Below are 11,952 nucleotides of genomic sequence, written 5' to 3' on the forward strand. Positions count from 1 at the left end.
ATTAAATTTGTATTATCATATAAACAAATTATGGCGGGAAGTCGACTTGAGAAATTTGGGACTGTATTTACACAGTAAGCATTAGTGACAGTTCATGCTTCATGAATTCATTTTCAAGGTTAATAAAAAAAATATTAAGACCAAAATGTGTCTAAGGACAAGAGTTTAGCTTATTATGTAATATATTATGTTATATGAAAGTGTACTAAATAAAAATTAAAAAAAACTTTTATAATGCCAAGAGCACTTATTAAATAGTAAATGATAAATCAGAGAGACTGTGAGACATTCAGTGAGACTGAATGATTGATGGTTGTTTGTAAAGGGTTTGTGATTTATTTAATGCGAGCTGGAGTCATCAAGCACGAGGAAATGCCAATCTGGTTTGATGTGTATGCTTCTTTTCCTCTTAAGAGAGAGCCTCTCTACGAGAAAGCAGTGAGACCGCTGAAGATACATGCAGCAGATAATGGACCTGAGGTCTTATACAAAGAAAATGAAATCCGAGTATAAGTGCAAAAATACCCGTACCGAACTCTAATATATAATCTTTAGTAACTATATAAAAAATTTGGATTTCAACAGTATTGCTCTATATATATGTTTTATGATCACTTTGTGCCCTTCATTTGTACTTCACATCCTTTTTTCTTTCATTTTTGATGTGTTTGGTACGTCTTTATTGATGCATTTATTATATGTTACATCTTTATTGGGTTTATTTTGAGCTTGATGCTATATACACTACCATTCAGAACTTTGGGGTCAGTAAGAAATTGTATTATTCTGAATGGATTGATCAAAAGTGACTGTACATACTTATAAAATTACAAAAATAAATGTTGTTATTGTGAACTTTCGATTTATCAAAGAATCACCCCCCCCCCCAAAAAAAAGGTTTTCACAAAAAAAATAAGTAGCAAAACTGTTTTCAGTATTTCATAAACAATGTATCATGAGGATCAAATCACACTTGTTAGAATGATTTCTGAAATATATTAAAGTTGTACATTTTAGGGAAAAAATGTAAGAATATTTCACAGTATTACTTCATGAGGCCAAACCTTTGAATGGTAGTCTTAAAAAAGTGCCTTAAAATTGCTTTAACTAGATTTTAGTACTGTAAAATTTCTGACCTATTTTTGGGTCACTGACCCAACCCTCCAGTTAAACTTGCATTTTTTTTTTGTGGTTGTAGGAAGTTGTTTGAGGTTTATGATAAAGGACCCAGAACTTTTGAGCTCCTCAAGCCCTTTGAACTTTGTATCATTGTGTCAATGGTAAGTAATGATGAAAACTGCTCATTTTTACTGCACTTTGCCTTTTTTTTTTTTTTGTTATGAAGTAGGTAGTGTGAATTAGAAAGCAGAGGGGAAGTCAAACCTGAGCTGCTGTTTGAAGAGACTGCAAAAGTGCCACAGGCAGAGGGCATTCATTTAAGAAAAGGTAGGACCTGCAGTGAGTCTTAATTATTCTAAATTATTCTTTAGACTACATGATTTAATTTTGTATTTGTCCATCATGTTTCTTTATAACCAGAAGGTGGCACCACAGTCTCGGGACCCTTTGCTGAACATGAAATTGACTGACATGTTGGCAGAGCAGCAAGGAGACACAGACATGGAGACAAATATTCCAGAAAAACAGCCAGAGCCAGAGATGGTGAACCCTGACAGACAGACACCACTACTCTTCAGTTAGGACAATGTGAACTGCACCTGCCTCTAGCACACCAGTGTGCCGGTCAATCATGCAATCAAACACTGGGACACAGATATAGTGTGTACAGTCGTGGACACTGTGTAAGCCCAGATGAGCAACGTGGCTTTACCCTTCTCTGTGTTAAAGGAGTGATGATGAAGACCTGTGTGCACACTCAAAATGGTTTTGGCTTGAGGTCTTTAAAGCCCAGCAGCTGTGGTTCAGTCAGTGACTGACTTTATAGTACAGATCTAGCAAGTGTTTCATTTCTGTGAAAGTGTCTAATGTCTTGTGTAATAAAATATCTGGAGTGTTTAATGAAAGTAATTTCATGTCCATTAACAACAGGAGTGGAAAAAGTACCTGGATTGTAAATACTCAGTAAAGTAAATTTCCAATTTTCTAAATCATTCCATAAACTTCATTTCTGTTCATGATTCATATTGATATTAAACAGTTTTTAACACTGAATCCTTGTTCTTTGTGCAGTCTTGCGTTTAGATATATGTCCTCAGCAGGATCTTAAGGAAACCTATTTGTGGAAGTTTTTATTTATTATCATTGTTTTTGTAATTAAAATGTATGTGATTATAAAATTTATTGAGCTGATCTGCTCAGACAACAATGAATTTCATTCAGAATTACCATTGTCCCTTTAACCAATAACATATTTTTATTCTTTTGCATATAATACAGTCTGAGAGCTGTGGGGTTTTTTTTGCTTTCTGATCTGTAATGTTTTGTATATTACCCCTTTTATTGTTGTTGTTTGGTCAACTACTGTTGTTTTTAAATGTGCTTTAGACATGAATTAAACTTGAACTTGAAACCATCAAATCTGGCAGAACTTCTAAATGTCTCAAGCAGACATCCTATCCAAGATTACTGGCAATATTTTCTGCTGAAGTACTGAATAGTTTATTTATTTATTTATTTTGTAAATGGCAAGCGCATGGCTTTGTGGGATAGTGAATGTCCTTGAATAGACACTGATTCATCACTGCTGAATTTTTTAACATAACCATTTCAGTGTAAATATTTAAAAGTGTAAGCGTTCCAGGAATAATGCGAGGATTTAATGATGTGAATCATTCCTGCAGTCGCAGCAGAATTCAGATGTGACACATCACATGGACATGCACTTGGTTGATTGTTAGTGTTTGTTTTTACAGTTCCTTTTTTTTTATTGTTGTTCCAAACATGTTTGCTGCTGACAGAACATCAGATCTAAATACAATTAATGTTTTGCGTGCATGATGAATAAACAAAACTTTTCGGTTTTATTATTTTGAATGTTAATTTGTCACATTTTAAAGGAGGTTATGTTAACATTATATTGCAATAAATACCCATCTTTAAATTTGAGATTATTTTATCCAGTATCTCTAGACATGATGAGGACGTGGAATAATGCCGTTATGGAACAGTTTCTTCATATCTTCAGGTTGTTGTCTTTCATTGCCGTCTAGAGGCACTATAATTATGACAGTAACATTTATGATTTTGTGACGCTAGCTTGCAAGGAGTTCAACTGTAATTACAAGTAGACCGCTAGATGGCAGTAATGTGATGTCTATTGTCTCGAGATTCCTGTCGGCTGTTCTGAGCACATGCTTCCAGGGAATCCAGGCATGAAATGCTGAGAGAACATAGAGCACACAAACCACATTTTGGATAACATTTTACCCACACAAGTAATTTATTTTTTCGATTTTGTATTTCAATTGTTCAATGTTATTTTGTCAGCATGAATGGCTTTTATTATGTGTTTTATGTGTGTTGTGAAGATGAAATTAGTGAAGGAGAGTCGCGTGACGCCTGGATGAACGTCGTCCTGCTCCTCAACACAACAACAACCCTTAAAGAATTACCAGAGTAACTACAGTCTCCACTTAAATACCACAGGTAATATTACTGCTACAGAAACATTATAGCCTAAATTAATACAGGATCTCAAGCTGTTTATTAGTATTACTCTCTTGGGTACTAGTATGGCTGCACTAACCTTGTTAGAGAAGACTGAGCTGATTGTCACTCGTGGCTCTATTTCAGGATCAAGGTGTTTATAGTTTTAGTAGTGGTTCTATAAGTTTGTTTTGAAACAAGCATAATTATAATAAATATAGCCTAATTAAAGAGTAAAATTAATTAGTGAACACAATAAAACCACACTGACAAGAGTCAGCTGTATAATCTAAAGTGTATTTGAACTGTTGTTTGGTTTTATACATCTCAGTTAGCAGCAAGCTCACAAGTTTGAAATGTTTTCAGTTTATACGGTTCATTCATTGCAATTCAATATTGCCAAGCTGTAAGCTATCAAACCCAATCTTCTGATTCTTATAAGATAAAATATATATTTTAACATAAATATATTAAATAAAGAGATAAAATGCTAAAAAGCTATTAGTTGGGGGAAAATTGTTACTAGAAAATCTACGATTATTAACAGCATAACTAAGCTACTTTTATACTACTGAAAATGTAGTAGTCTGTACATTTCGGTAGTCACTAATTTACACTGATGAAAAACATATCAAGTCACATTTTCTTTTACAATGCCTACTTACTGTGATCTATTATAAAAATAAAAAAAGGATTTCAAATACGTATTTAAGTTCCTCATTTCAAGAGAGATCTGCTTCATGTACACATTTTTTAATGTTAATGTCCTGAGAATACACCAGGTTTAGTTGAAGCTGAGTGTCCCTAGCTGTCTTCTCCTTTGTTTTGTGCTGATAATGAGACATGATGTGTACTCACTAGGTATGCACTACAGCTTCTGTCTGCTGGCCACACATCCCTTTGAGTGCTCCATCATCATAATCAATGGCAGGTTGAGCCGGCTGGGGTTTGAAGACCTTTACACAAACACTGTTTGTTTTACTTCTCCACGGCCATGGAGCTCAGAAGAAAGGCTGCCATCCTGTTGCCCTGTTCAAGGTATCGATTGGGACCCACTTGTTGGTATTATTATTTATTTATTTGTTTATTCAGCACTGGAATAATGGGATCTTTCCCCCTGCATATGTCAAGGGCATTTTTCCCCCAAGCAGAGCTTGATTTTTCATGTCCCCGGCCTGCAAAAACTTGCAGGCCTGCGCTGCTGTACTGCTTAATTACATAAAGAAGCCTGATGGTTAAATTAGTGTGGTATATTACTTGAGAGACCTGAATTACTGTACTTGGTATTCCTCTCTCTGCTGAGGTCTGCACAAATACAGGCAGCTCACAATCCTTAACCTAAAATACCATGCTCTCCCCAACTCGGTCAAGATGTAGCATTTGAAACGTTTCACTTATTATGTCTATTAACAAAGTGAACAATGGTTTATGGTATATGACAATTTTTTTAAACATTTACACTCTACAAAAAAAATCAACATAAAAGGGTTAAAAAAAACTGTACCTTAGATATATAAATGATTATTCATATGCAAATTATTTATATGCATAAACTTGATAATATTTTAATCTGTTATAATATTTACACCTTTATATATTAAACCTATAATGCATTATAACAAATAATGTTCTGTTCTCATTCTATAATGAATGATACTAATTAAACTATTAACCATGCATATAATATTAATACATAAAGTACATATAATAAATGGCTGTTAGTCATATATGAGAACATAAAACTCTTTGCAATGCATTATGAACCACTGGCAATGCATTATAGAAACTTTCATTAAAAGGCACCCAAACTTCATATTTGGTGTAATTTTATAATACACACAGCTTTAAACAGAGGACCTGAAATGCATTATAATGATTAATTATTTATAATCCACACTGAAGTGCATTTTTGGCTTTTCATGAATAAAAGTAACAACAGTTATAATCCATTATTATACTATAATTATAATACTACCTCAATTATAATACATTATAAAATCTTGAAACAGTAGACATGCATTATAACGAATTATGTTCTGCTCACATGCATTAATGCATTAAACAACTGTAAATATGTGCATAGATATCAATGCATTATAATATATTACGGTGGCTATAGTTATGAAAGAGAATGTCAAACTATTTGCAGTGCATTTTATAAACTTCCTATTTTTTACAAAACTATGTATGCTTATACTTTAAAGAGCGCAAGAGCAGAAGCAATCATGTTTAGAACCTAAAATGTGTCTTTTTATTTATCTCAAATAACTATACCTTTTGTATGCACCATTAAAGACTGGTTTATTTAGTCACTAATTCTTTGTTATAATAGGGCGCAAACTGATCAAAGTTTTAAGTTAAATGTCAGTAGAAATGAAAGAATGAAACTGTTACATGTGAAACACAAAAGAACTCCAGTGCTGCCATGTACACATTGCTGTTTATATAACTGTTACTTTGTCGGGATATACAATAGCCGTCATAAGGTAGACATGAAAAATACAGTATTTAGGCCAGTTTAGTTCTCCTAAAAGCCTCAGTTTAAACTGTCAGGCATCTCAGTTGACCAGGCACAGGGTTAAAGGCTCTCCCGTGGAGTTCTGCCTCTTCACCATCAACACGCGCGATCCAGGTCAATGCAATTTGCTCTGCGGGCGAGTTCATTTTCACATGGCATTGAAATGCACGACCACACACGCCGTCTGCATTGCCTCAGGTCTGTTTCCTCTCTTCTGTCACCTAGAGCTAACCTTTCACATGATACAATTCTAAATAATTGGCCTTGATAATTAATCCTTTTCTAACAAGCCTAAATTGCATATTACAGTCTTTCACTTAAGCTGTGCGTTCTCAAATCAGAGCCGAAAGCTCACAATTAAAAGCCTGGGGGATAAAACAGAGCCCAAAGAGCAACTGCACCCATGTGGTGTGTTCATGTCATGAATTGCTCCATCCTTGCCATTTAGACCCTTCTGTTGTTCAGTACTGTGATGTACTGACAATACAGAGTGTACAAAAATATTTTACAAAGCTGTAGCCTAAATGAAACAAAGATTGGTTGGAAAGAATATTTTCGTCTTCAAAATTTCAGGTTTAAAGGAACATCCTTCTGAAAATTCCCTCCCCCTCAGGCCATCCAACATATTGATGAGTTCGTTTTCATTGGAACATCACATCACTTGCTCACCAGTGGATCCTCTGCAGTGAATGGGTGCCATCAGAATAAAATCAAAACACCTTAATGATGGATTTGTTTCTAACAAACATGCAGCTTTCCACTTCACAAAAAGGTCATGTGAGTCATGTGAATTACTCAATTTTTTTTATTGTGATGTTTTTATCAGCTGTTGGCACCCATTCCCTGCAGATGATAGACTGGTGAGCAAGTGATATAATACTAAATTTATCCAAATATTTTCCAATGAGTCCTTTAAATCCTGGATGAACTGAGAGCGAGTGAATATATGGCAAATTTTTATTTTTGGGTGAATTATTCCAGAATTTTTTTTTTTACTTTTTGTTTCTTTGTAATTATTTGTGAAATGTACTCGCAATTCTTGAGTGAAAAGTAGTTTTTAGTGTACTCGTTTAACAAAAACAGACCACACAGGAGTACCTGTTTTCTTGAGCCCCCTACAGGGTCTATGAGTTCTGCTATACCTCACCCCAAAGGTGCAGGTGAGCCCAGACTGATCTGAGATCAGAGACTCAGCCACGGGTGAGCCCTCTTACATGATTCCATGTCCTCAGGCTATGAAGTCTGAGCCGAGCTTTGGAGGGGCAAGAGGTGTAAAGGGATAAATGGAAACCGAATTCAACAGGCTGCTCCCAAGCGTGTGTCATCAGCCAGTGCCACACAGACACTTTTTTTTCTTCCTGACAGAAGATGTTCAAGGCATTTTTCCCCATTCTTATCTTCTTTTTTAATCCTTCAAGGACAGGAAGAGCTCTAATGGGAGAATAAAGCATGTGACATCTACACATTTTTATAAAAAAAAGAAAAGAAAAAAGAACATCACTGCTTGGGACTTTTGAAAGAACCCTCCTTTTGTGGGATTTAGCCCACCAGTCTGGGTTATTGACACCACAAGCATCTGTCTAACCCTTCAACACACTCATTTGGATGTCTGAGACCAGTTACTATCATTTTCGGACTTTCATCAAGTTTTTGGCTAGCACATTTGGTTTAGGGAATCAGAAGGTATTTGTTACACAAAGAGAGTTGCTCGCACAAACAGAGCTGTTAATTATGATTGGTTTGTTATTGCTCACCAGAGCATAACAAATCGCCATTATGTTGTTTTGCTGAGACTAATTTAATTGTAACAAAAGTAATTATCACTCATTTATATTGATGCCATAAGCAGAAGTAAGAGAGCACCTGCTGCCATAAACCTGTGCCTAAAAATAAACCTGGTGAAACCTAGCCTTGTGTTCTTCAACATATCACACATCAAGAACTTTCTCTCCTGCTGTATATTTGCAGAAAGAGAGTTACGTTCACTATGCATTATGTTTTTGGGTAACCTGTATAAAAAAAATAAAAAAAATCATTAGGTTGATTTAATTTCTTAAAATGTGCATGTTTTGCAATTCTGAAGCAGTTGGTGCTTAAAATAATCATGTTGAAATATCTCACAAAATCAACATTTATACTGTATTTCAAACAACTTGGTGCACCAAACACTATAACAGTAACAGTTTGTGGATAATTTTTGTGCACAAATAAATTATTCTACATGGACAATAAACTCCAGGCATTGCAAAAGAAGTTACAAAACGTATCAATATCATCAACAAAAGCAACAGTGCAAAAAAGACTGGCAAACTGTGAAAATGCAACATAATTCATCATTCACCCCCCATTGCATGCCAGGAAAACCTGCATTGTAAAGAAGTTTGAACTTAATTTTATACCATTGGAAAGAACACTAAATTCTGGATAAATTGTACAAGGTTTTGTACTTTGGAATAAATACTTAAGAAGTCATCTCTCTCTCACACACACACACACACACACACACACATATATCTCAAATCTTCAAGTTTTCATTTTTTATATGGTTGAATTGTTCAAAAGTAGAATATGCTTAATATTTTGAGGTTCATGCTTGAACAGAGATATTTTCTGCTACATTTACTTCACAATTATATTATTATATATTTTTTCGGTTATAGGTATTAGGGTAAAAACACTCACGTGAAGCTGCTTTGGAGATTATCAACATTTGATCAAGTGATTTGTTTTTTTACAGTACATGAACTTTTTCCCTCTTCATTTCTTGACCATGCTAGAGGAGAACAAGCTAGGTTTTCCCACGTAATTTCAAGCCTGACTTATTGAATATCAGTGAAACCTACTATTCCATAAGAAACGTACAGTAAAAATAGACAAAAACACCTGGGGCTAGTACATTTGGAGCGCCACCAATTACTAAACCTACCAAGGAGAACAACAGCTATTGTCCCTGAAAAGTTTTACCCATCCTTAACACTGATTTGTATTCAGCGTCTTGACTAGCCTACTCAAGTATGAATGTAGAGGACATCTTTCCATAGCACAATCTTCGCCCGGGGGACGGTTAAAAGATCCTAACGTATGTGGTGAAGGATATTTTTCTGGCCATCGATTCGTCTGACGGTCTTACTGATATGACAACATTTTGCCCCTGTAAGGAGGTGTCAGTAACAGGCTCCAGCTGCCCAATCTTCAGGCCCGCCCGGCTCCGCAGGCTTTTTCCAGGAATGCATCCTTCAATGTTCATTCCATATTAATGTTTGTCAGGAGTGATTCCCGTGCTGTCTGGGGCGGAGGATTGACTGAAGACACTCGGAGAGCTGCATAATGAGAATCTTTAATATCGTCTCCCTGTCTCCCTCCGCTGCAGATGAGATTGTTTGGGGCTAAACTAGCGAATGCGCTAAAATACTATTTATTTTCTGATGGGCCTGTGGCATCTCTCGGGTTCTCTCTCTCTCTTCTCCATTACCTCCATCCGTGAGACCTGAGTGCTCATGTGAAAAGTTTGCATCACTAAAGAGGAAGAGGGAAATAACCTTGAGGGAGTAATTTGACTCCGTCACTTGTCTCCGTCTGACAGAAGAGGCGATTACAGCCTCGGCTCTCAGAACTCGAGTGTTTGCAAATACAGTATTCACGTACAGTTGGGCTTGGGCAGCTGTGTAATCACCACAGACCCCCCCCCGCCCACCCCCAACCAATGTGACTCTTTCTTGCTGCAGTAATAAGGGAAGGAGATTTGAAATTTTCTCTCTCATCCCCCATGAATAACATTAAAAATGGAAACCGTCCGAAGCGGAGGACGATGATGAAGCCCCTCGTATTAATTATGGCTTTAAATAAATAATGCACCCTCGTCTGGATCTATTCTCTTCCGCTCGTTCATCCGCCCTCTTCATCTCGCTCTCATCCACAGTTCAGCACTTCTGATCAATCCTTCAAGGACGGTGGGAGATTGGATGATGGCCGAGACACACTTTCTTCCGGAGGCTTGAGAATTTCAGTGGAAGTGCTTTTTTCTTCTTTTGTTCCTGGCATTACCACAGAATTGATCTGAAAAATGCACCAATTTCTAAAAGAAAAAAAAAGCATTGGCAGTGAAATGATCGCAGTTTTTTGCTCGGCATCAGAAACTGAAAATAGCACAAAACCTCATTGCTGGACTGACTGGAAATTCTCAGTGATACATGATAAACATTTTTGGCAGGATTATAAACAAACAATATTATTCATAATAATAATAAAAATATATACTGTTATCTATCTATCATTACTAGTTGTAATTGGCATTGAAATGTTTCAAACAGCCTAGTGATACGGACTGTTGAATGCATGTGATCCAATATGCAAAACAACATGACATTATTAAATTTAAATTGCACTGCTGTACAACAGTTTGGGGTGGTTAATTTATTTTATTATATTATTTTAAATATCACTAAAGCTGCATTTATGATCAAAGATACTATTATTAATAGAATATTATTACAGTTTACAGCAGTGGTTTACCGGCCTTTTTCGTGATTTTACCTCTAATTTTTGTTGTAGAGATATTTTCAATTAGCTTATAATATTTACCTCTTTGTTTTAGAAAACTACAGTTTTTAAGTATATTTTGAACTCCATGTTTTCTGACTGAACATGGTAATTCTAGTGGATAAATTTACAAATGCAAATGTAAGAAATGTATACCCTCCTTTATTTCTTAGATTCTGACAGAATTTTTCAGTTTGCTTTCAAATACTTCAAAGAAAACTAAGTAGAGAGATGGGAAACATATGCCCCTCATTTTCAAAATAGTCACTATTGTGGCACTGTCCTGATTTATATCTTAGTTTTTTTTTGCATGTCAGTGTGATGTGCATTACGATGCTATGTTTATGTGCAACTTAAAAAGAAATAAGAGTAAAGATATTCATAATGTTAATAAAGATTTATATTTTAAATAATTTCAAATAATTCTAATTGACATTCATCGTTATCGTCTCTTGAGCGAACAACACGAGACAGAAAAAAACAGTAATACAGTTACATAGAATTGTATGGAATGTTTGGCATTGTTCACAATTTATACAGATTAAATTGAATGATTCGATTTTTATATACAGGGAATTATGGGTTTAAAGTGTATAGGGTAATTAATCTGTCAACCTGCAGCTTTGGCCAGCACACCCTCTGGAGCCGAGCAGGCCAGCAGGGGGCGCTCATCCTGTGAACTTTTGTCAGTTCAATGTAACATTATTATAAATGAAAGAAACTAGTATACAACACATTAACCAACTCCAAGCAGTTTGCATTTATTGTAAGAGCTTTTGTCTAGTTTACTTTGATTACTTTATTCCATGCAACGTAATTATAAAGTGCGACTTTTTTCTATTAGGTTTTGAGGTCATCTGTATACTAAATGTTGACAAAATGATAATTTGGCACATTTTTAACACATATAAAATGTAAAGCCTATCTCAGCAAAACAGACAAAAAATAAATAAAGAAATAATAATAATAATACTAATTTTATATATATATATATATATATATATATGTGTATATGTTAAGTAATTTTTAAATAAAAAGCTGTCTTCATTGCTCAAGGCTATGATGTAAGCTAAACTCTTTTGGCTAATAGAGAAGAGTCCTTAAATATGTCCTGCTCCAACAACTAAGATTTAAAGGTGAACATCAAGAATTATGCTGAAAATAATCAATATACATCTTCCACCAAGAATTGCACAGGCTTAAATCGACATGGACATTGTTACACAAGATTTCCCCTTAAACTCTTTTTTTGATTCCAAGCTCTTTTACAGATTGGCTCGGCTTGTTTT

At 35.2% G+C, this 11,952-nt stretch overlaps 1 long non-coding RNA gene and 1 pseudogene across 5 annotated transcripts in view; both read left to right on the plus strand.

Annotated features, from left to right (window-relative positions):
- The first annotated feature begins 30 nt into the window (after nt 1-30).
- Nucleotides 31-1,701, plus strand: LOC113058912 (28S ribosomal protein S23, mitochondrial-like; annotated as a pseudogene).
- Nucleotides 1,702-3,288: 1,587 nt separating this feature from the next.
- The window catches only part of LOC113058572 (uncharacterized), a 38,221-nt gene continuing 29,557 nt past the window's right edge, over nt 3,289-11,952 (plus strand). For 3 of the 5 annotated variants that reach the window (XR_003278013.1, XR_003278011.1, XR_003278010.1), the window contains exons 1-3: nt 3,289-3,395; nt 3,489-3,606; nt 4,468-4,644. This is a non-coding gene — a long non-coding RNA (uncharacterized LOC113058572). Of the gene's footprint in view, nt 3,396-3,488; nt 3,607-4,467; nt 5,105-10,043; nt 10,729-11,952 lie in introns of those variants that run through there. The other 2 variants (XR_003278012.1, XR_003278009.1) reach the window with 2 other exon arrangements.

The sequence above is a fragment of the Carassius auratus genome, chromosome 40, assembly GCF_003368295.1.
Source record: "Carassius auratus strain Wakin chromosome 40, ASM336829v1, whole genome shotgun sequence".
NCBI classification, from domain to species: domain Eukaryota; kingdom Metazoa; phylum Chordata; class Actinopteri; order Cypriniformes; family Cyprinidae; genus Carassius; species Carassius auratus.